The 24853-nt window shown below is 38.1% G+C and overlaps 1 protein-coding gene across 11 annotated transcripts in view; it reads right to left on the bottom strand.

Annotated features, from left to right (window-relative positions):
• MEF2C (myocyte enhancer factor 2C) overlaps positions 1 to 24853 on the bottom strand; it is a 163517-nt gene that overhangs the window by 133124 nt on the left and 5540 nt on the right. For 7 of the 11 annotated variants that reach the window (XM_057739499.1, XM_057739609.1, XM_057739507.1 and 4 more), the window contains exon 2: positions 14334 to 14420. The gene's annotated coding sequence lies outside the window, so the exon portion shown is untranslated. Of the gene's footprint in view, positions 1 to 9846; positions 10062 to 14333; positions 14421 to 24853 lie in introns of those variants that run through there. The other 4 variants (XM_057739551.1, XM_057739570.1, XM_057739516.1 and 1 more) reach the window with 2 other exon arrangements.

Below are 24853 nucleotides of genomic sequence, written 5' to 3'. Positions count from 1 at the left end.
ACTTCATAATGCTGTGCATTTTTGCTGTGGACCTACCATTCACTGACTCTAAAGCTGTTGGTGCTTCCTTACAAAGACACCATTCTGTAGCCTTTGCTGCTTCAAGATCAGTGTCTGGAGCTCTTTTGTGACATGGCATTGGGCTGTGATGAACCACATCAATCTCTCAAGTGTAAGAAGATAAGTTAACACCTGAAACAATTCTATGATCTCACATGTGAGTTAAAACAAGTTAAAAGTGCACTTGCTTTCTCACAATACCAAATACTCTGAAGCAAGAAGGGAACTCAGGATAGAATCCAAAAACAATAAAAATTGAGGGGAAAAAAGAGCAAAGTCAAGGATTCTTTGATTTTTGAAGCTAAAAAATGAGAGAAGTCAAAAAATATCACATAGTGCCCACACTAACTCAAGAAAGATCAAAAAGTCATAGAAGGGACATTTCCCCATTCATTTCAACCAAAGGGCCATAAAGAAACAAGCAACAGGTTCTGAGTATCTTACCTGGCCCTTTGCAAATCTATTAATGTCATAATGAAATTTTCTTTTTGGTTTATGTAAGGGGGAGAAAAACTCAAATGTGAAAGAAAAGAAAAATGTAGCCAAAATTCTTTCCTTAACCTATAACCTAGACAGACTCTAGGTTAAAAGTAGTCTTTTGATAAATACTAGAAATGAACAAATGGATACACTTTAAAAAAAAAATAGGCAGGTTTGTTCCTCTTCATTTAGTTAAGAAAAATAATCCTGATGAAACTAGGTCTGGACTTATACCTTTTAAACATATTTATATTAACTGTTACAGAAGAAGGGTGAAAACACTGACTTTCTGGACCACGAAACCTTTACTTAAAGACCACCCGACAGCTTAGTAAGGCTCCACAAATGTGAATGGAAATAAGGCAGTTTAGAAAAAGTACTTGGTAATTTACTTATTAACAGTTTGAAAATTTTTTAATTCTTGCCCAGAGAATTACCTACTTCAGGAACCTCCAAGAGATTAATATTTTAATCAGGTATAGTTTTATAATATTTAAATAAGCAAGATAATCCACTTTCTATTAAAAATTTATCCAGTGCACATATTGAACAACTGAAACTTTACAAAGTGTCTAACAGTGTTTATCAAGTGGTGATGATTCAAATTATCCTATGGTTCCAGAGAATTCCAAGGAGATAAAGAAGTCTCGTACCATATCCTAAATGAAAGCATCGTTTTAAAGGTTGAATCTGAATTTTCAAATAGAATGTCCAACTTTCTAAGAAATAAATGTCAAAAAATTACTGACTCCCATGTATATTAATATATGCAAAAAAAAATGTTTAACATTTTTTCCTCTTGCTAATGGGCCTTGAAAGGGTGCCAGGTGTAGGGCTCTTGCTTATAACACCTCCGGCAAGAATAGGCCATTGTGATTATACGCTTACGAGTTACCTTTTACATCTTAAGATCCATGTTGTGTTAATTTCTTAACCCTTTATTAGGAAACACTTGCATCCACAGAAAATAGTTGCTTGACATTCAAACATAATTAAAATTATCTTTCTTATCTATTTTAGTTTAAGGAGAAATAAAATTAAATTACGTTTAACTGTTGGTCTGATCTGGTTAATTTTATATAGGCAATTAATAATTGGTTTAATGGGTTAATGAATAAACTAACATTTATATGCTATTTGTATACTGTTAAATCAATAACCTAGTTTAAAAATAAAGTTGGAACAAATATTTATTATGTAGTAACACTTTCTACTTAAGGCTCTCACGTAATACATTTCTACAAGAGAAGGCTAGTTTTAGAAAGGTGTGCTGGCAATAATTTGACTACACTTCACACGAATAAGAATTCTACCACTGATTGAAAGGAACCATGGCAGCTAGAAATTATTTTTTAATAGGATTTTTAAAAATCACATCAGTAACGGTTGAAAATGTAACTTAATTAAAGACTGGTTTTAACAATTTTTTACTATATTTTACCAGGAGAAGTACGAGTTTTCAGACTACAATTTCAAATGCAAAGAATATTAATGTAGATATTTAGAAGATGCTATATTTTGCATGGTAATAAGCACATTACCTACACCGTACCTTTCAAATGAAGAGCATAAACCAAATCTGAAAACTAAAGCCTGTATTTTCTCTCTTTGTATTTTGACCCAGGAATCATTAAAAGTGTGAGTGTTTATCAATAAAAATTACTGTAGTGCCACATATTGTGGTAGAACATGCTATTTCTCGAGATCAGTACAAAAACCACTCAATGTTAATTTGCATCACAAAATGACCTAACATATCTGGAATATAATGCAAAGGCTTCATTGAAAAGAAACCATTATATTTTTCTCTGCAAAACAAAAAAATACAGACATCTGATTGGGCCTGTGTGTGCTGGAGGAGGGGGTGGGGAAGAGGGCTCATTTTCTATCTTACACCTATTGTTTTAGGCATTCTAAACTGCTCTATGGGAAGAAAAAGGAAGCATACTGAATCCACTTTGCAGTTACTGTCTTAGTGATTTAAGAGGCAGAGTTTTCAAGTTAAAGAAGGGAAACGTTATGCTTTTCCTTTCCCAAAGCGATTGCCCAGGAAGAAGGCCCTCTGGTCCTTAGCCTACGCAAGGGGAAAAAAGGACATTACTTCGGGCTGAAATCACTCCGAGACAGAAGAGGGGAAGTTTATGATGTGGCACTGTGCGCTGTATCTGGTCTGCAGCCAGGAAGTTTTCATTTTGTAGCTCTGCTGCCAGTACCTGCCCTGCATATTCAGAAATAAAAATACACCAGAGCTCTACCTCAGAAACTGTGGATGTTACAAAGAATTAAAAAGAGTTTATTTTTCTTTCTTTATCCTGAGTGTAATTACTGTTTTTAAAAAGAAAGAGCTGAAACTATAGTAACTGGAGGGTTTCTTTTTTTTCCTTTTTAAACTCCTCAAACTACCTTCCCACAAAGCCATTTAAGTTAAATGGTACATTTACAGACTCACCTACATGAAGGATATAACTTAAAACATCTGCTTAGACACGTACTTTCTGTTCAGATATAAAGAACGTGGCAAAAAAAATTGAAAAATATAGTGCCATTATTCTTAAAATGTGTGTTCTTCTGTATGTGTGTGTGTGTTCATTCATTAAAGAGATTTCTGACTGCAATTAGGTAGTCGGTCCTATAAAGGCTTCCTTGTGTGACCATGATTTCTAAAAATAAAATGCTCCAGTGAATATTTCTGCTAAATAATCACATCTTCAAAATTACTTTAAAGAAATCCCAATCCCTCATGTTACATTAAGCAATAATACCAGCTTTCCATAATAAGCCTTGGTTGTATACCTCACGCACGGTCAGCAATTAATTAGAAGGTTAAAAAAAAGTCATGTTTACTCTGTTAAGTAGTAGACTAATTTCCTTGTCTGTCCCCACTTATTTACATTAGTGAATCTATTTTCTAATTTTGCCAATAAATAAGCATCTCTAAGCCAAAGATGCCTATCTTCAGGGTTTGGGGAAAGATGCATTCTCTTGCTATCACTCTAACTTTCTGAAAGAATCACAGACATGTGAAAAAGCGAGAGGGATAGTTAGCTGTTTTAAAAAACACTTCATATTCTATCAAGACCATATCTACCACTTTTTATATCCAATATGCTAGAGATCCATGATATCTAAGAACGATTTATATGAATTCTTCATGTGCATCTTATCTATGACAACAAGATACAAGAGGAAAACCAGACCACACTCAGGATGCTATTTGGAAAAAGCAGGTTCTCACCAGGACTGTTTCAGAGATCAGTTTCTCCAGTCTCTAGAAACAAGTTTAAGGCACTTCACTTAAATCCTTACTAGAAGATTTGCACTGTCATTCTATGTGAATCGCAACCACTTGCAGGATGAACAACATTGCTCCATTCATTTCAAATTTACAACATTAAGAATTAATAACGTCTCTATAACATCTGCATTATTAAAGAGTAATGATTCCTGCAGAAATCTGCACGTAATAAGTTTACTGTTTTTATCACTTGAAATATCACCAATTTCCTTTATAATGTCCTCAAAAGATAATCTTCATGTATATTTTGAACTTTGTTTACAACTGGCTATATTTTAAAAATAAATACCGAGATTTGGCTTAGGTAATACAATGATAATGTACAACGAATGCATTACAGTGATGACAAACGAATGCTACTCAGATTATCACCTCAAACACAAATATGTATACAACAGGTATCATATAATTTCCGTACTTAGTAGGAATATGACTTTCCTTTTTGTAGTTAATGTTAAAATAATACCAAAGAAATGTGAGATAATGCTATAGTGGATAATCTTTTTCAAATCTTATTTTTTACAATGCTATTCTTTGCTACAGAATTTTCTTTATTTTTCATGCACAGACAAAAACAACTAACATAAGAACATGGATGTTATCTACTTATTCTTAAGAGTGGTAGGGAATGGGTGCTTTTAGCTCCCTTTATTTCTTTATGCCTCAATACATCTGTAAAGTAGTTACTACTGAAATCTTCTTTTGAGCAAAATTAAATCTAGTGTACTTTATAAATATTAAAATAACAAAACTTTATAGATTTTTTTCAGTGTGAGAAAGGTTATCAATAAGAACTGCTTTTAAGAAAAATCTGACAGTCTCCTTTGCTCACTAACTATAGCACACGATTAAAAATTATTTTCTTTCTCATGCTGTTATTCACTTACATACTGCATACTTGCTTCAATTCTCCAAGGGAAGAAATGTGGCTCTTGTGGGAAAGGTCCACCCCTTTCTACATGCTTGCTTCCTTCAACGAAAGGAACACACCCCCTAACATTCTTTGAAATGTGTCCAACATGCACAGAATTGGAAAAGCACTGTATTATTGACCAAATTAGAAAATCTTAAATGAGAGTCAAATATTGTTAAAATGCGTGTGTTTCGAATCAGGATAACTAAATGACGCATAGAGAGGTAACGGCAATGAACTACATTCAGTCTCAGCCTAGTGTCTATGCTTGGACGCTCAGAACACTTGTGTTAGTGGAAGAAATCTGTGAGTGTTTTTGTGCACTTGTGTGTGGTATGAAAACTCAGGAGGAGGCCCATAAATGTTACAGGTTTCTGAGTGCATCCTTTGAACTTAAGACCCATTAGGGGAATGCTCCCTCCCTTTCACAAGTACTTTATATTCAGAAATTGAAGTACCTATCTTTTGTAAGTAGAATCAGAAAGTTATCTGAAATCACAGAAGTGCATGAATATTGAAAGCCTACGCTCACCATCCTAATAACAGAAAATTCACACCAAAGTTGGGATCCACTAACTTCTACCTCATTTGACAATTTTCTAGTCATGAGAAATTGTCTTCCAACAAGTTTTCCTTCTATTATGTACAATACTACGCTCCCGAAGCAAGTTTTTAATTGTTATTTTCTAATAAAGTGACACCCTCCATATTCACGGGAATCTGTGCATTTAACTTTACTTTTAATTTTCCTGAACCCTCTTTTTTTATTTCATTTTTACATAGAAATTTGCAAGTGTAAAGACACAGTGTGGGCAAACTTTTATATCTGTTTTAAGATATTCCAGTGTTTAAATGAAATGGTTAGTCCCTTTGCAATTTGTTCATCAGGCATTTGCGGATGAACTCAGCTATATAATTTCCAGGCCTACAAAATGGAAGCTCTGCTACTCTGCCTATGTTTTTCACTTGGAATAAGAGTGACTATAAACAGTGAATATATAAGCTAGAGCCGAAGGTAATAAACTTATTAAAACTTAGTAAGATATTGTTATGGTCAAAGAAAACCTTCAAGTGTGTGCCACAAATCCACTCACATGAAACATCTCATTCACTGGAACTTACTATCTTATTATAACAATGCACAGAAAATTAAACACATAAATATTAATTTTATGTATCACAGAAGATGTAGGCAATGAAAATGCAATGTTTACATTTATGGGTGACTCATTAGTGTTTTATTGTGTGAAACACTAGGAGGCATCAGTTGGGTAAAAAAGGACTTCAATTTTTAAAGAAGCAAGAAATTACTGTAGAGTTGGATATGTAAAGAGTAGGGGTTTTCAAAATGTTATTATGTAAACCCAAACTTTATTCTCGGAAATAAACTCTGAAAACATCATATTTTGTTGTAAAGAATGACCTTTATAAAATATTCATGAAATAGATATAATTTGACCAATAAACACCTATCAAGATCTATTTCAGACGTATGGATTCATTAAGTATGTAATTCCACATTTTTGTGAAGAATATATTTGGTAACGGAATAACATAATGGCTACTGACTACCATGCATTTTCTGCTCGGTTACTCAATACCATGAGTGTATGTTTTATTTCTGGCAAATTCTGTCCTGTGCTCTCTACAACGCCTCTGAAAATGTCTACTGCAATTAAGCCTTATAATAATAACTGCTTCACATAAGCATCCAGAACTTAAAGTCTGTTCAGAAAGAAGTGATGGAACTTAAAATGAAAGCAATGAGGATGTATATAAAAGTACATGTTTTCTCTTATTTCATTATTGAAAGCCTGTCATTTGAAAACTGAGTTTTCTACTGTTTGAATGGCTCTTCATAACGGTGAAGCAACAGGGTCGTGGTATACTTATCTAGCAATCATTTGAAATTGGAGTGTCTTGCCATTCCTCAACAATCAGCTTTTATCTTTGACTTATCAAAATAACATCTGAACTGTGTAATCCGCCTTTTGTAAGGTGCACAGACTCTGTTGTCGCTCCTGGTTTTGTGAATCGCCTCTGTAATCGGGTTTGATTTCCTAAAGATGACAGATCTCGGTGAACAGTCAGGCTTTACTGAGTGCCGGGCAGTGCACGCGCCCATGAGATTAAGGTACAGTGCTGAGGACGGGGATCTTAATCACCTACCCTTCCACATGCAGCACACAGACTGAGCACCAGTGATTAAATCTTTTCATTGTGTCCAGGCAATCACTGCATTCATGAAATGAATATGTGCATTTTTATAAGTTTTAGATATTAATTTGCGTGATGTTTTCTCAAGGGATGTGCTTTGGGAAAAAAAAAGTAGAACTTTATTAATAGCCTCTTTAAAGTCCAATCTGTGACTCTTAATTGCATATGAAATTCTTCCATGTTGTTCTGAATCATGTCCCTGAAGCCAGGGTTCTCTATTTAATAACTATTTTTTGTTGTTATGAAGCACAAGTGTTGCTGCACAGATATTTCCCCATTTTTGTCACTTTCTGAGATTTCATAGACTCAAAATATACCGCACGTAGAGTTGGGAAATAAAACCACAAAATATACTACAATAAACAGAAGAAAGTTTTGAAATATAATGTTAACATATGCCAAGGAGTTATTTAGCTCAGTTTTTTATAAAAGGAGTTTAAATACAATAAATCATGTGTTGGAAAGATATGGTTGTAGTGTTATGCAGTTTATTGATTTGGTAAAGTGAAGGCCAAGGAAGAAACTCACAGACATCTGAAAAATATAAAACATGATGCTTTTCCAGGATTCAATTTTGAATCATTAGATAGTTCCTTTCCCTATTGGAATGAACCATTTCCTCCAAATTTTGAAAACTGAATATGTTTACAAAGAAGAGGCAAGGCACAGTAAAGTCCTTGTTACTTAAATTTCATTTAATGTGAATATCCTTTTGTTCTAAAAAGTTAACATATGTGATTGCATACTTTTAAAGTATGAACAGCTCAGAAAAGCTGGAAAATTGACTTTTTATTATAAAGTGCTCATTTGTTATTTAAACCTAAGAAACAAATTAAAATTTAATAAAAGTTACATCTTTAATACTGTCTTTCACTATATTCCACAGCAATCAGAATGTAAATAGCATAACTAACGAAAGAGGTAAAATACTGTCTTTAGTAAGAAGTCTGGAAAATATGCCATGAATACTCCAAAGCTGCGTGAATTACATTAGTAAGAAACACTAGATTTTTATAAAGTTTAGTAAAACCTGAAGTACGCAACTGCCAACTATTGTCTCCTTAACTCGACTAGGGGACCATATCTTAAACAAACACTGAGTTTAAAGTGTGTTTTGATGAAAACTTTTAGAACTGAGTTAGAATTCTAATACATAGCCCAATATACTTTCTTACAAATACAATGAGATACTTGATTTTAGACATTTTTTTTCCCTCTTGAGATAGGACATTAGCTAGGTACATCTCATTTTACCTGTCAAGTTCTGAATCTACTTGCTTTAGAACTACCTCTTTAACTTGATAATAATTTCATACAAACACTGGAAGACAAAAATATGGTTTATTAACTGCATTATATTCAACCGGAACTGCTTATGCCATACTGGTACATACTGAACCTTTTCAAAGACTGTCCAAAAGTGATATTATTTTAAAAATTAAATAAGATGTTTTAGTTTCAAATTGGAGATTGTTAATCTCTTTAAAGCTAAAATTAATATGCAATACAGAGGTTAAATGGGGTTCACAGGTGGTCACATTTCCATGTCCTACCAAGTCTCTAGGGATTGGAGTTATTATATTCTACATAAACATCTTTACTCTGCAACCACAATTCTACTGCAAGGTGCCAGTGAAAAAGAGGCTGGTCACTCTTTTTGACCAGTATAATCAGGTAGCTAGAGTTCCTTTTATAGCACTTAGAAAATACATGCAGTCACTAACCATTTCACAAGACAGTTACTATTAGAGTTAGTATCAGATTCACAATAGTAAAATGCACTTTGTGTCAAAGCAATTCTCCACTGAGGACCGGTTAAAGAACTGGCAGAGAGCCTGATTCTACTTATTATACTGTCAGCATTTACATATAAAGGAATTTTATACAAAAGACACACATTCCTAAAATGTGAAGGAAAAGGGCTTTCCCCCCAAAATGGTAACTACTGGACCTAGAATAGTCACACATGTTTCAGACATACAATTTCCTTTAAGAATGAAGAGCCATATTCTGGGAAGGAGGTAACACTGAATTAAATATTATGCAAGTATTAAATTTAAATACTTGCATAATATTTAATAACACAACAAACAACGTGCCATGTCTATATACACGTCCTTTGTGCCAAACTTTATCACTGAGTTTGGTAACTTTCATCCAAAGTCCAAACAGAAGGCAGTTTAAGTGACTTAACCTTTTTTGTTTTTAAACAGCTATGTATCTGACTTGACCTAAAGAGCAATACATATACTGAAATCCCAACAAGAACTGTGAAATGTGTAGACTACCATGGCCAGTGTGTTACTTTTTGTCCACACCAGTTAAGAAGCCCTCTATCAAGCCAGCACTTTGGTAATGGAAGGAGATGCACAAAGGTATACTCTGACAGACAGCCATGCTTTAGCTCAAACTAATCCCAAGATTTAGTGGCTCAGAAGCAAGCATAACCCAAAGCAAATCAGTCTTTGGTGGGACTCATGAAAGCATCTTTCCACAATGAACTAACGGCTAAATCTTGAGGCATGTACTTCAAGGTCACAGAACATTCTGTGAAATATTAAAGTCCACCAGGCTCCACATGCTTCACCATATCAAACATGCTAATGACGTGAACTAACTTCATGAAACTTTAAACACACCGATGTGACAAGAACGAGTTAGGAGTGATTTCAATAACTGATGGCAAACAGATAGGACTATCGAAAAGTTACTTTTAGCAACACACAAGGAAATCATGGAATCTAAGAAAAGAATGCACAACAAGCCTCAACTTCAGCCTTCAAAAAGGCACGGCGATAGTGCTGTGGAATATACTGATGCAGATTTCAGAGACAATACCCCGGCTATTTCTATTTCCTGGAGAAATGTCAGAGGTACTTACATGAAGGAAGAACCGATCAGATTAGTCCTTGGGATATTTTCCTTTCTTAAGAGAGAGACAGAAAAAAAAACAAAAACAAAAACAAAAAAAACAAAACAACAACAATAATCTTTACTTCGTCCAGCCTTGAAGTGCTTCTCCACCTGATTCAAACATGCAGTCACGGCGACCCACACAGAACCTTCAAAGTCAATCCAATAGCAGCCCGAAGATGTCTGGGTGTACGCGTGTGCTCAAGTGTCTGACTGCGAGCAGAGCGAGCAGAGAGCTGGAGGCAATGTGTGTGTGTGTGTGTGTGTGTGTGCGCGCGCGCGGAAGGAGCGCGCGCGGGGGAGGCGCGCGCGGGGCCGCGCATTCGCGCGCGCCGCGGCCGCTCGGAGGAGCTGGAGGAGCAGGAGGAAGAGGAGGAGGAAGGGGAGGAGGAGCAGGAGAAAGTGGCTCTCAGCGGCCCGCAAGATTAAAAGTAACCAGACTCGTCCAGAAAACTGCGTCCAGGAAGGAAGTGACAGAAGACGAATGGGAAAAGGGGAGCCGCTCACAGCCTTTGAAACATCGCGTAAAAAGGGCGGGGGGCGGGGGGAGTGGAAGGATATTGGCAGGGGAGGCGGGGGTGGCAGAGAAAGCGGAGCACACGGCTTGGGGTTCCAAGCGGCGCATCACACGAAGTGCCTCTTCTTTTCCTTTATTTTATTTTGTCCTTGCCTTTCCCTTTGCCTCGCGCTGCCTTTTCCCTCTTTCCTCCCTCACAATCCCAAACCGTTGACTCCCTCTCTCCTCGAGAGCTGGAGAAATCATCAGTTTCACTCTTGCAAAAGGGGGGCGGGACTAGACCTCGGAGCATTTTAATAAAACAAACATACAGCAGTTCCCTCCTCACCCCTCCAGTCTCAACTAGATTGATAAATTACTCCACTACACTACTTTAATTATGTATATGGTATGCAGAATAAATCACTGAACATCAGTACCTCAATCAAGCACTTTTAAATGATAATTGCATCTTGGTGAATCAATCTTTCCATTCCTGACATTTTGCTAATTTTAGTCTTACGGTGGGGTAATGGCACATGCCATACGCAAACCTAATGACAATTCTCTATTGCTCGAAATAAAGACAACTCCGCGCGCGGCGGCTCCCGGCTCTCTCCCGGCGCCGCCGAGGACGCTCGCGGAGCCCAGGCTCCGGCTGCGGCGCGCTCGCTCCCCGGGGACGCGGCGAGCCAGCCAGCAGCAAAGTCCTTCTAAAGTCGGGATCTTGCCTCTGACCAATAGGAGCGCGACCCTAATAGTTGCTCTTGTGACTTCCCCCCAGTCTGGAGGCGCGTTAACCACTTCATTCTTCCACTGGTCCGAGCGCTCCTCCGTTACTCACGCGTGAAAGCCCCAGTCCAGGATGTCTGCAGCACTCTTTCCCTGCGTGCCCAGAAGACGCGGGTTTCGGCCCTGAGGGGTTGGAGGGCTAGAAAGCGAGCCGAAACCCTTCTCAAGTGTTAGTGATGTACAAAGCAATAAAAGGACTACCAGTATTTTAAATCTCGACTTCATCTCGGGGCCATGAACTTTCTAATCAGGCTGGAAATATGTACCGAGGCGGCAGCTTCCTCGGAGATGTCCCCCTCCTTCCTCCCTCAATCTCTCTTCCACACCTTACTGGATTATATCCAAGGCATTAACATGTAAACCAAACCAGCTTCCCCAATGCATTAGGCTTCCCTATCGGATAGCTGATGACTTCACTTATCCTGAAGAGTTTCAGCTGCACAGGAAGCAGCCATAGAGACTGATAAGGAAGATACTTATGTTAAGGTTTAAGCACAGTAAATACTTTTTCTTATTTTAAAAAAAAAAGGTTAATATTCAAGATTTAGGAAAGGCTACTGGGGATTGAGCACCTCCCCTCCCTAGCCAATTACACCACACCCAGTAAAGCCAAAGATAAAATATACCAAGTAGTACACAAACCATGAAAACATTACATGCCAGTAGAACTATAGACTATATAAGATGTTTAAACCAAAATAAAAAATTTTAATATCGTGAAAAGAAGGGGGGGAAATACACTGGGTAAATAAAAATATTGAATGTACCAGAGTACACAATAGTAGTATCCTGAAATACCTAGCTAATTAAAGATATTTCCTCACTTTAAAAAAATTCCTTTCAGCACTATGTGTTTAACTCAATGACTAGTTGCAGTTCCCGTTAAGTTGTGCACTATGCCTCCAGACTATTTTAATGTGTGAGGGCAGTGTGAATCAAAAAGCCTGCTTCATTGTAGGGGCTATTTGATCTGAGTAGCTTTTCTCAGAAGAGGGGCCTCAACATTTAGGTGTCTGCCCCAAGGCTTCACTTGAAAGAGGAGGGTTGATTTTATAGGCGAGTACAACTAGATCCGAATAGGCTTCAGGCTTCTGGCTCATCACCATTATGACTCTCACCCCAGATAAGATAAATCTTTTGCTGTTGTTATAGGAGAGCATGGCAAACTGTCACAAAGCAAAAACCATCTGAAATACTGTTATTTCTTGCAGATTAGTATCTGCAACATATTTGTTTGCCTGTTTGTTTTTCATCTGGTGAGTTTGCTATGACCATGAATTCATTTTAATAATATGGAAGACATAATCTGTATCAGGTTTTCATTTAAGGTACAACTTCTAAAAAAAAAAATCCAAAAATTTAAAGGTGCATTGACATTTTGAATACTAAGATATGTCTATATATGGTGGTAAAAGGAAATTAATTTTTCCAGATTCACAGACGTCCTGACAAAGCAAATTATTTGTAGGAACATTTGTTTATTGCCATAATGTCTTAAATTAATGTAATGAATTGTAACAGCTTATTTTACATGAGTAAATAGACATAGGCAACACATGACTTTTACCACAGTACACTTTAGTTTTAGATTATTTTCCTTCAAAAAGAAACTATTTCACCTTTTAACATTTTTAAGGATTATTTAATAACAAACATTATAACAAACCCATAACTATCAATGATAATACAAGCATTCAAAAGTATGTAGAACCCCACATTGTGGATAATTTGAAAATAATTTAGATCTGGATTATACCACAGTTGGCCTTTTAAAATATAAAATATTCCCCTCAGCAGATTTAGCTTCTTAATTATGTGTGACCTAAGTTAACATTAGCATTAGTTTCCCTCCCATGAGCTTTATAGTTGAAGTGGAACAGAAGAGGTTGTGCAGAAATACACAATAGAAGAAAGCCACCTGAGATTTAAAATTATTCACTGGTAATCCGCAAAGTGGTTAATCCAAGACGTGCTTTGTGTTCATCTTTAAATACTTCTGAATTTTTTTTTTTTTAAACCAAAGTCATCCTGATCTTTGCCACCAAATGGTACTTGGCTAGGATCAGAGTATTTTCTGGTGTAGGGTGAAGCACATACTAGGTGTTAGGAGGCCTGGATTCTCTGGTTCAAAATTTGTGCCTAACTAATGAGTGTGTCCTTTCTGGGTTTCAGTTTGCTTATGCGTTAAATGAGTTCTCCAATCTATTCCAGTTCTATGACTTGGGAAGTAGGAAATTCTTATACCCTTTAAGCCAACTGGAAGCTAGCGGCCTATCCTGTTAAATAAAAGGTGACACTTCTTGTAAGAGAAAATGACATCTGGGATTGATGTACTATTTAAACCAGCTTTTTTCCTTCTCAGTCACCAAATATTTCCTTCATCAAATATCGTAAGTGCTTTACTAAACATGTAAATATGTATTAACTTGTTTTCCCTCAAAAGAATTGTTTAGCAATATATTTAACTAAAGTGCCACAGAAGTTACAGAGAGCATGACCCTCAGGATTTAACTCTAGGGAAAGCTCATTTCTAATTTCTGTTCAGGGTTGCATATCATCTTACTCCACCCTCCACTCCTTACTACTTCCCTCCATTAAATCAGGCAGACCCTGTGCTCTGGGTCTGCCTGCTTTTAAGCTTGGTCCACGCTGGGTGTAGCTCTTGAAGTGAGCTTTAAAAAATTATTCTAAAGTAAGCTGGGGCGGTTGCCACAGCAACCCACCCTAAAATGAAGAAAGTCTATAGATTAATCTACCCCTCAATATTATTCAACTGTATAGTATCTATTCTTCAGCCAGAATACTTTCAACACAAACATGATAACTGAACATAGAAGTTCAGATATAAAAAGTAGTAAGATACAAATTCCAAGAGCATAAAAAAAGTTGTATCTTTTTATAGTTACAGTAGAGATGACATACATAACTTCCCTTGAAATGGATTAATGGTAAAATAGACTTGCAGAGGTATGCCCTGAAAGGTGACATGTGACCTTTAAGCAAAATGGTATAGTATTGCTATATAATAAGTCACATAATGGTTATACAACACTTTATCACTTTTATACATGTTTACATTATCAGTACCTAACGACAAAGGGTTTGGCAGTTTCACCTTTATGAGTTAACTTTGTGAAGGATGATAAAAACAAATGTTAAGCACTCACCACATACACATACAGTCATTTGCCTTCCATTCTTCACTTCATCTCTTCATAGAAGTTACTTCACAGTTTGCAACTCTTCTTTGGCACCTTAAAACGCACAAGCACAAGGTAAATAGCTTAAAAAAATTTTTTACAGAATGTTATTAAAATCCATTCAGATTAATTTATTTTTAAAACTTCTAATATGAACTAACATTAATGTTAATTCCAATTTTAAATCAAATGAATGTGCATCGAATAAAATAATTAAAATGATCAATTGTGATGATACTTATAACCTTTAATATAGGTAGTGCCAAATAGCTAAATTTCAAGCATTCTTTAGGTACGGCTTTAGTCCATGCACAGTATACACCATATGGACTGCATGTGATTGAGAATCTGTGATATAAAAAGGATTTGTTATCCCAAGCCAAAGTTTAATTGTATCCTTTATCTTATATCTAAAGACCTTATATTTGTCCTTATTTTGGATCTTTAATGTCTGATGAAGAATTATAAGGAAGAAAGTCAAGTCCATCATATCCCAAGCTAACAAAACTTGTCAAGTTGGAATACTGAAGTTGCAACTAAAGATGCCGAAAGGGCTTATTTTATATGCTTAAAAGCCAATTTTAATACTTTGGGATTAATGATGTGAATTCAGTATACTTAATGAATTGTCACCAATAATACCTGATCCTTCCAAGCAGTTTTTAACTGTACTGAGCACAAAGAAGTGCTCATGTCTTCTAGTTTCTGTTTGAAGCCAGCTGTCAATGACTTTGAGCACACAAATGAACTTTTCCTTGGCTTCAGAATGGGTCTAGTCGTCCCAACCTTGAGACATATCAGACCTTGAAGGTCAACAACCATTTTCCCACTTGTATTAGCAAGAAGACTTTTCAGAGTCGAGTCATTAAGATTTATAAATCCTCTATATTTGGGTTGACATGCTTAAGATTTATTTTTATTTTTAAGTTGCTTCACAGTCAAGGAGAAATAAAGAATTTTGGCCACTTTTATTTTAGGGCTGTTAGCTGACTTTAGTCTTTTAGACTCAGGCCCATGGTGAGTTAGTCTCAAGTTGGTAGTCAGTACCAGATGACCTGGTGAATTCCCTTTCTCCCAGCTCTGCTTCATTTTACAGTCTATTAAGTAGGAATCATAATACACAAATCCCAGGGCCTTTTCACCTTACAGGAATGCAATCTTCATGAAATAACGTCTGAAAGCTATGTTAAGGCTTTTAAAAATGCCACTACAAATTATGATACATTTCTTCCTTTTCCTGGATCGTATGCCCAAATAAGGCTTGATCACTAATTTGCTTGCGAATGTGCAGTTCATTAAAAAGTACCCATATGCATGGCTAAATTTAATAGACTTTACCTTTCACTTACAAAACTGTTCAATGTTCTTCGGAACATTGATTCTATCCCATTTCTTGAAATATCACAGAAACCTTCAATTTAAAGAAGAGATTTTCACACTTCCCCTTTTAACTCTCTTTCTCTAGATCCCTCTATGTGTGTGCCCTTTAATTTTAAAAGATCTTTACCCGGGACCGGGGTAGGGGTGGGGGTGAAAAATACCGCCCTGCGTTTTGGTGCCCACTTCTTTGTCTGGGAAGAAGAGGGCTGGGAGTCCGTCCGGACGGCCCCTTTTAAAGACCCAGACCGGGGACGCCTCTGGTTTCAGCAGCTCCCTCCGCTGAGTTATTGATTGCAGGCAGCAGCAGTCCTTCAGGTTGATTTGTGTGGAAAGTGAATCCGGGCTGGCTAGGCGTGCAGCCGAGGCGCAGCAGCCGCAAAGCCAGCCAATTATTGCCGGTCCTCCCCTCTAACACCGCTCCCGCTACCTATACACTCCTTTCTGGGTGGGTCTCCACTGCCCCCCACCCACTTTTCCCCGCGCGGACGGAGCCGAGGGGGGCGGGGGCTCCCTCCCGGGAGCGTTCCTAGAGCTCGGAGGCAGCTCGCCGGGGGTGAGTGCGCCACGTGCGAGCGCCCCAGGCGAGGAGGAGGAGGAGGCGGGCTCCGGCCCTCCCGGGGGCCTGCTGGGCCTGGGCGCGCGGAGGGGAGGCCGAGCTGTCTCGGCGGGGCGTGCGCCGGGTGGCGTCTCGAGCGGGGAAGTCACGGCCTGAGGGGGAAAGGGGGGGAAGGCGGGACGGCCAACGGCCGGCGGCTTGCGAGGAGGCCGCGTGGCGGGCTCCGGGGAATGGAGGAGGACGGAAAGGTGGTGGCTGGGTTTTGGAAACGGGCGGTGGCGGCGTCAGGGGAGCTGCCCTGTGCGTGTGGTGTGAGGCCCTTGAGGATATTTACCCTCGGTTGGCGAAAGGCGACCCCGCAGCTCCGGGGGCGAGCCGCGAGCCGCGCACGGAGGGAGCCCACCCACGCACGTGCACAAAGCGTGGGCACGCGGGCGGCGGCGGGCGGCGCAGGGGGCCCCGGCGCTCCGCTCCGGCGCTCTGCCAGCCTGGGAGAGCGGCGATGTGCTGCGCGCAGGTCGGGCCGCCGCCCCGGTCCCGCGCCAGCCAGACTGCTTTCTCACCTGGCACCCCGAGAGGAAAGGACGGGGCTCCCCGAGCTGGATGTTTTAGCTCAAGTTCTCGGGGTCCACAGGACTATTTAAAAAATCGAACAACCAGCCGTTGGCTCTAGTCGTGAAGCTGCCTCCGTGGATACGGGAGCATCTTGGCTAGAGAAAGGCCACAAAGTACAACGAAGGGAGAAAACACAGAAAAATCCAAGCAACTTCCTTTCCCCTTCCATCCCTGTTTATTGGTTTGCACGTGAGAACAGTGCGGGATCTCTTGCCAGATTATCATTACGAAATGGAAATGCCTGTGCTGTGTTTTGATCTGTCTGTGGAGCTCTGGGAAGATCAGTGCTCCAAAGGCGTAGTGCAGTACCTGGCTGAATAAATCAAAGGTGTAGAATGTTGACCTTGTCATGCTCTTGAAGATATAAGCTGCCCCCAAAGTGGCAGCGCCTGGCCGCATGTGGTTCTTTGAGTTAAATTTAAATAAAATTTAAAATGAGTTCCTCCGATAATCTCTAGTCACATTTCAGGTGCTCAATAGCCACGGGCGGCCGGTGGCTACGTTATTTGACTGCCAGAGGTTGAACATTTCCATCATTATGTAAGTTCTGTTGGAATGCGCTGCTATACAGTTTTAAATAAATATTGGTTAAAACAAGAAAGAAAGAACCTGCTGTATGATACCAGTCAAATTTTAGGACTTTTGTATTTCTTGGCACTAGTGTGAAAAGTTGTAAAGTCAGAATATCAATATCTTCCTGCCGAAAGAGGTCTTAGGGACCACTTGACACAGTAACTAGTTTTTTTTACAAGGAAGGGAAGTTAAGAGAGGCGTCCCCAAATCATGACATCAATTTGGAAAGAAGATAAGGTCACCTGACAGGGTGTAGTACACTTTATGCCAGACCGGAGCAGTTGCCTGGGGTTGGTGAGGCAAATTAACTTTACAGAAAGGTGACTTGACAGAAGATTTTAAGACAAGAGTAGCCTTTTGCAAGAGAAAAATATTTCTAAGTATTCTTCCAGGAAGAAATTCCATTTAATAACGAATAAGGTGTATGGGGAATGACACTATCTCCCAAACTAAAAATGTATTATTGGTAGTGCCATATAATGCCTTTTTAAAGAGACTAAATGGTATAACATTGTGCTTACCTGTACTTTAAAAATTCTGAGGAAATGGAATTATCCTTTTAAAGTAACAGTTAAAAGCACTCGTCAGGTCAGGAAGGAAAGGTGTTATTTACATAAGGTGAGAATTGTTAGCAAAGCATAATCTTCCTCAAATTCGATGAAGGTATTATCAGATAGATTGATTATGTCTTAGGCTGATATCACTGGAGTGGCTTTTGACTGGAAATGTTTATAACATGAACAAAATTACAAATTACACTTTTTGAGACAGGGAAGACAACAGGAGACATCATTTAGAGGCAACGCACAAACTTTCTAACTTCAGTGATTTGGTGGGTTTTGCCTTGATTATCAATGATATTTCTTATTGTTATTTTAGGGTGAAACGTTGGTATTAATTCTGGCCGTTTATGGTAATTAGCTTTTAAGTGAACCCTTAGTGAAGGACCCCTACGTGTTCAGATAAGAGTACTCATGAGTGCTAGTTTTAAAAAGATAACAAGAAAAGGTTTTTTAAAGGTTGAATTTCTCCTGAGCTGATGTATATTTGAATTGCCTTATTTCTCTTATTAATTTACCATTTGCATATGGTTCATGGTAGAAAGCGTTCTTCCCATTCTCCCCGAAATCTGATAGCGGAAGAGAAAATCTTTTAAATTTTTCAAGTGCTTGCAGTGCACTAGAAACATCAGCCTCTCCATGGCTGACTACCGAAAAGGCTAGTCTGACTAGGGAGAATCTGTGTGACCAAAAGCCAGTTGGCTCTATCCCATGGTTACTGTATGGTTCTGCACAACTTACTCAACCTCCCTTTGCCTCAGGTTCCTCATAGATAAAATGCGGAACATAAAGTGCTACCCTCAAAACTGTGTTATGAGGATTCAAGGAGCTATTCAGTGTGAAGTACAGAGCCAGGAAAGTGGTAAACTGCAGCAAAAGTTAGCCATTCTTAATCTCCTGCAAAGGATTTCTACTTCTCCACCACTAAGATCCATCCACCCATACTGGGCTGTCACAGGAGAAAAAGTTGGAGAAGTAGGTTGTCAGAGAGGTGGGGACTAGTTCTGGATGAGATCTGTTTGTGAGTTTTACCTTCAAGAGATAAAGATCTCTTTAATCCTGAAACTTCCTGAGGCAGTGGCTATGGGTTGCCTTCTTTCCCTTTCACAGGCATGGTGCCTTTAGGGTACTTTTGGGCTTCCTTTGTCTTTATTTATTTATTTATTTATTTATTTATTTATTTTCCCAAGGGATGGTTTCTTACACTTGTTAGCTGCTTGGTTGTTGAAAAGGGACTGGAAACTCCAAGTCCATCCTCTCTTCACCCTGGTTGACCTTTTTATGCTGTTGTCAGCCAAGAAGACATTGATATCTTTGGTCTCTCACTAGCTTGAATTCTTCAGGGCAGAGCCTGCTCAGATTATCTCCTGATGTCATTCCAAATGTCTGATGGCCATCTATGGCAACGGGGCTGGGCAGAGGCCTGCTGGGAAGGGGAGCCCGTGGAATGCCTAATGCAGCATTCTGTTCAAGTAGAAGAGCTACTAGGAGTAGTTCTCTGTTGGATACACAATCAACTTTATAACTATGTCTAGGGGACTGTTTTCCACTTCTTGAAAAACAGAAACCATAGCATTTTGCATTGTTTTGTTTATTTAATAAAGTCCCACTTGGGATGTGTATGATTCCTATTGATGCCACGATAGGTATAAATATGCACTACAGGAAAAAAAAAAAAGACTCAAAGATGGTTAATAAGCCGTTTATGTCTGGTATTCATGTTAGCGCTCCTCATTAAGAACACCAAGTTGAGACAAAAGATTCTTGAAAGGAGAGAATAAAGCTACCACATTACCTTCTTTCCTCTCTCTAGGTAATTTTCCAAGTGATGGATTTTTACTTAGCTGAGAACTTACCAAATTATTTCTAAAATATTTCATTTATAAGTTAAAATTTTAAACCAAACAAAACAATATAAAATTGTATTTTTTCAAGAAGGTATAGATTTATATGCTTCCCAATACTCACAAAATTTGAAAACAAGGAGATACATGATTATATCTATATTCTAATTTACTAGGTGGAGAGAACATTAATTTTCATTACTTGGGATGAAGTCTCTCTGAATTAGTTTGGAATATGATGAGAACTAAAAGTAAAATGCCATAAAACTTTAAAATTTAAGTCAGTGATTAAAACCAGTTTGTTTTGCTAGTGGATACTAGTTCATTAAGTCAAAGACCCAAAGCAAAGAGTTCTGATTTTTTATAGAAGGTTTTTAAAATAAATTTGTGGTTAATATTTCTATATCAATAATATTCATATTTGTAATACAAATATATTTATAGTATATGTGCAAAAATAATACTATCTCATTAGAATATGGGTTGAAATAAGTTCAAAATGTGTAATGTTTAATGGCCACTACTTATCAGTGTTGGATTAATACTGTATTAACTGCTTTATAAGCTTTATTTCTTTTCATCTAAACAACAACCTTTTAGAAGGTACTACTATTCTCCCAATTTTATACATGTTTAAAACTAAAGCTTAGGGAGGTAACATTACTTACTCTAGGTCACATAGCTCTTAAGTGCCAAACAAAGGACATGAAACTATGTTGGTTTGTTTCCAATAGATGCCCTTAGCTACAATGCTATACTGCTTTGTTATACTCATAAACTTTGCTCACTTATAGGGATAATGAGAGCAGGGGATGATATAATCGATATTTTTTCCCCACCAGAAAAGATTTCACGAATATGTGTCTAACCCTGTGTCATCCTCTTTAAGGCAGACACTTTAGGAGGTTATTTGCTTACTTCAGTAATGACATCTTTGTGTTTAAGTCTCAACAGAAATATCCTGAAGAATTTGCTCTGCAGTCTTAACAGTCCGATTGTTGGCAAATCATTATCATTAAGGATGAATTTGTTGCTGAAACTAAATCCAAACCAAATGTAATGAACAAGGTGCTTGATAGAAAGTATGATGTGATTATAAAGAAGGCGATTATTTGATACGTACCTCATAAATTGACACTAATTACAGATACAAAAGGGAAATTTCAAGGGTGTCCCTGATACGAAAGTGGTGTAGCCTTTAAAGAGACATTTTGGTGAGTAACACTCGTGAAAGGTCTGATCGTTTTTTAAAAAGTCAGTTTCGCTAATGAAAAGTTGTGCATCATTGTATGAACATTGTGGGAAATACCTTTTCAGAGAATGTACAACTGACAGGAAAGGGTAAATCAGAAACCCTGGCTTGGAATCCAGGTTCAGACACTTAATAACCATTTGACCTTAATTTTCTAAATGTCCTCATTGTGAAATGGGGAAAGTGGCGGAACCTCCCATGGATGATAGTTTTGCTGACAAGAGGACGTGAAATTGTATTTCTGTAGGCACTTAGTGCTTGGCATGTAGAAAATGCTCAGTTAATGTTAGCTACCCTTATACTCTTTTACTTTCAAGTGCTATCACATATTCTTGAAAAAATCTCAATGTCAGTTATCTAATAAAATTTTAGAAGATGACTTTTCTATCAGCTTTCATGTTTCAAAGCAGTTTTATTTCATATCAGAGCATTTCATATTCAAAGCAAATGTAAAACATATTTATGACAATATGTTGATCAATCCAATATACATTATACCAAGAAGTCTTATGTTTTGGGGTGACTAGTTTATATTTTCCTCGTCAGTGTTCCATATAATATTCTTCTCGGAGAATCTTTTAATATTCATATTTGATTTAATCAGACTTATGAAAATAATTATATATCCATTTGCCCAGAATAAGGCTACATCAGACATCTTCTAAATTGCTTATTGATTACATACTCTTACTCTTAAATTTAAGGAAACAGCATAAATATTGTAGAATTAGTGGCTTCCTGTTAAATCTGAGTTTTTAAGTCCTTTCAAATCAATATTATCTATGTGGTATAGGCAAATGGTAAGGCTGCCGAGGCTTGTCTTTGTATCACCGTCTTCCCTCTACTCACCTTCAGCTTGTCCTCCTTTCACTCTGGCATGCTCCACTCACCCAGCAGCAGTTCTTAAAATCAATAATAGCTCTTTATTGAGCGCCTCTATCTCCTTACAGCCTTTCCCTGATGTGACCCACAAGGTCCTTTACTTCCGCAGAAGCCTCTGTGTTCCAGAATTCTCTTGAGACTGTGTTCTACCAGAGGAGCCAAGCACTCCAACCCCACTTACTTAGTGATGCCGTAGCAAGGTGTTCCTCCTTTAAATGAACTTGTCTGCAAAAGTTTTCTGAAAACAGTTTATAATCCAAAGGAGTATCCGTGATTACACAGATTCCACAAATTCCCTGCTGTGTTGGTCAGGAGGTGCTTTGGGGAGGAGACTCTCAGTACCTCTCAGCTCCCTCCTGCTTGCTGCTGTTTCATTTGCTGACATAGGTATGTCCTGGGTGCAAATCAGCGGGAAGCCTGGCTCTTACTTGAGGAAGAAATTTCATTGTTTTTGAAAAGGTTGGGATGGGAAAACGAGTTCTCTATCTGCAAAATATCCTGATCCTCGAAAATTTGTCTACTTATTATATATTTTTTAAAAATTAGTGCTCTTTAATACCTGTTGTTCTGGTCGCCTTTTCTATTCCCTCTTTGCATAGGAGGCGCACAGTTGCTGCATGTCCCATGGGCCACAGCCTACTGTGTTGTCACTTCGTCTCACCCTGTGTGCACTCCCTTCTGTCCCCACTCCAAAAGCTACCCGAGGTGTAATTAGTGATTATTCTTCCAGAAATGTCTTGAAGGGGGTATAAGAACCCTGTGATAAGAATAGTGTTGCTTCCTGGATGAAGGGAAGAAATTGGAAGGGTTGGGGAGGAGTACAGGCTTGGAGGGAAAAATGCATTCTGCTCTTTAACTCCTCTATGAAATCACTGATAAAGCATCTTCCTATGTGCAAAGATGGGGCACATATTAAATATCTCCCAACCTTGTATAACATTAAACCTGTAAATATGGAGTATCCATATCAAATGGAATCACTTTATTCAGAAATGAAGAAATATGATTCTAAGTAAACGATTTTGAACACTACTTAAAGAAGGGCACGTAAGAGGCATTCTACAGTTTTTGTGTTCCTTTTGACCCCTTTAGAAATAGTTAAATAGCAAATCAATAGATTTACTCCCATCTTTTCCATTTCTTTCCTTTTCCTCTTTTTTCCTTTTGTCTTTCCTCCATCTTTTCTGCTCCATCTCTTTACTTTCAGCTGTAAATTTTTAATTTTCAGTTGTAAACTCAGTAAAGCCCCTCCTCCCGACATGACTGGTTATTAACAATTAATCAGATTTTTTTCCATTGCTTTGGAAAGCTATATTTTTTGTTTCACAACCATAGGATTTCATTAATAATATTTTTCTATTTATCTGCATCACTTCAAAAGAAAATACCACTAACAAAGGAGCTTATTTCTAAACAATCGATGATGTATATACTATGGTCATAGAAGAGTTTCTATGATTATTTTTTTATTAGTCACTATAATTACTCTTTGATCTCACAGCGAATGCAGCACACTCTTGTTTATCTAGTATTTGCGAAGGAATTGTGTTCGTTCATCCACACATTCTCACCTCACATTTATGTAGCTGTGAGATTCTAGTTTTTGTAGCCTATGGCCGCAAAAATGACCCACATGTGGGAGAATAAAGCCTGTGGTTTCCTTATATTATCACCAGACAGTAACCTCTTATACTCCCTAGGTCAGTGATGATTGAGTATTCCAAAACTTGAACGGGTATGCGTACATACTTACAATAAGCACTCTGTGCTGTTTTTTCATGAGTTTCCTGAAGAGTCAGTTCAAGCCATTTTTCAAATTTCAAGCTACACTATCTATAGTGCCTGAAACTTGAGTAGAACTTGAGAATGATTTTTGGCTTATCACTAGTATTGGGTGAACCTTACCATTTGCCAATCCACATAAAAATAATTAAAATAAAACTACTTAAGCACAATTATATCAGACGGTAAAAAACAACGGACATATAACATCTGTAGCTGTATCCATATGTTCACTTTGATCTTTCAGGACCTGAGATCCCTAAGTTCTAGTTTTCTTGCTACTGTAGAGCAGGAGAGCTGCTCCCCTTAAAGAAAAGTCTCTATAGTGAGGACTGACCAGTCTAGCGCAGACAACAGTTTATGAGTGCCCAGGTATCTGGGCCCCACCTCAGGCCCACTGAGCTTCAATTGCAGGAGTCTGCATTTTAACTAGCACCTCCAGTGTCTCTTATGTACATTTTGTTTACAAGCCATTGCCTTAATGTAGAGGTAAGCATAAAATCTGTGAAGTCCTAATTCCATAACCTTACCTTTTCTCCATTATTTGTTCCTGTTCTCCCAACTCATCTTACCAAGTTTTATGGAGCTTTTAAGTTAGTGAACGCCTTTCAAAGTAGGAAGAATGAGAGTTCAAAATGGTATGAATTTTTCCATTGCCTGTCTTGGTTCATATTATAAACAAGCAAAAAACATATCACATATATTCTGCCCGTGGTAATTAGAAAACTGATTAAGCCATGTGGGGACCTAATTCTCTTAAATTTCTGTACACTTCACCTCTTATCTCAGGGTTAGTGCTTATCTTTTCTTGGGGGAAAATATGCTCCTTGGATCCCAGAATCTCAGCAAAACCTGTAAAATGAGCTTTGGACCCAGAAATCTCTACCTTTAGTGACAACGGGCCCACAAACACGTGCATGCTTCAGTGACTGCCAGCTGCCATGAGCCTAGATTCCCTACACCCAGGACCTGCATTGTTCTTGATCACTTAAGAAATGTGACTTTTCAAGAAAGAGATGTTCAGTCAATACAGATGTCCCTTA

This window comes from Hippopotamus amphibius, chromosome 1, assembly GCF_030028045.1.
Source record: "Hippopotamus amphibius kiboko isolate mHipAmp2 chromosome 1, mHipAmp2.hap2, whole genome shotgun sequence".
Taxonomy (NCBI): domain Eukaryota; kingdom Metazoa; phylum Chordata; class Mammalia; order Artiodactyla; family Hippopotamidae; genus Hippopotamus; species Hippopotamus amphibius.
The sequence above is the reverse complement of the archived record's forward strand: the minus strand, read 5'-3'. Positions and strand labels throughout refer to the sequence as shown.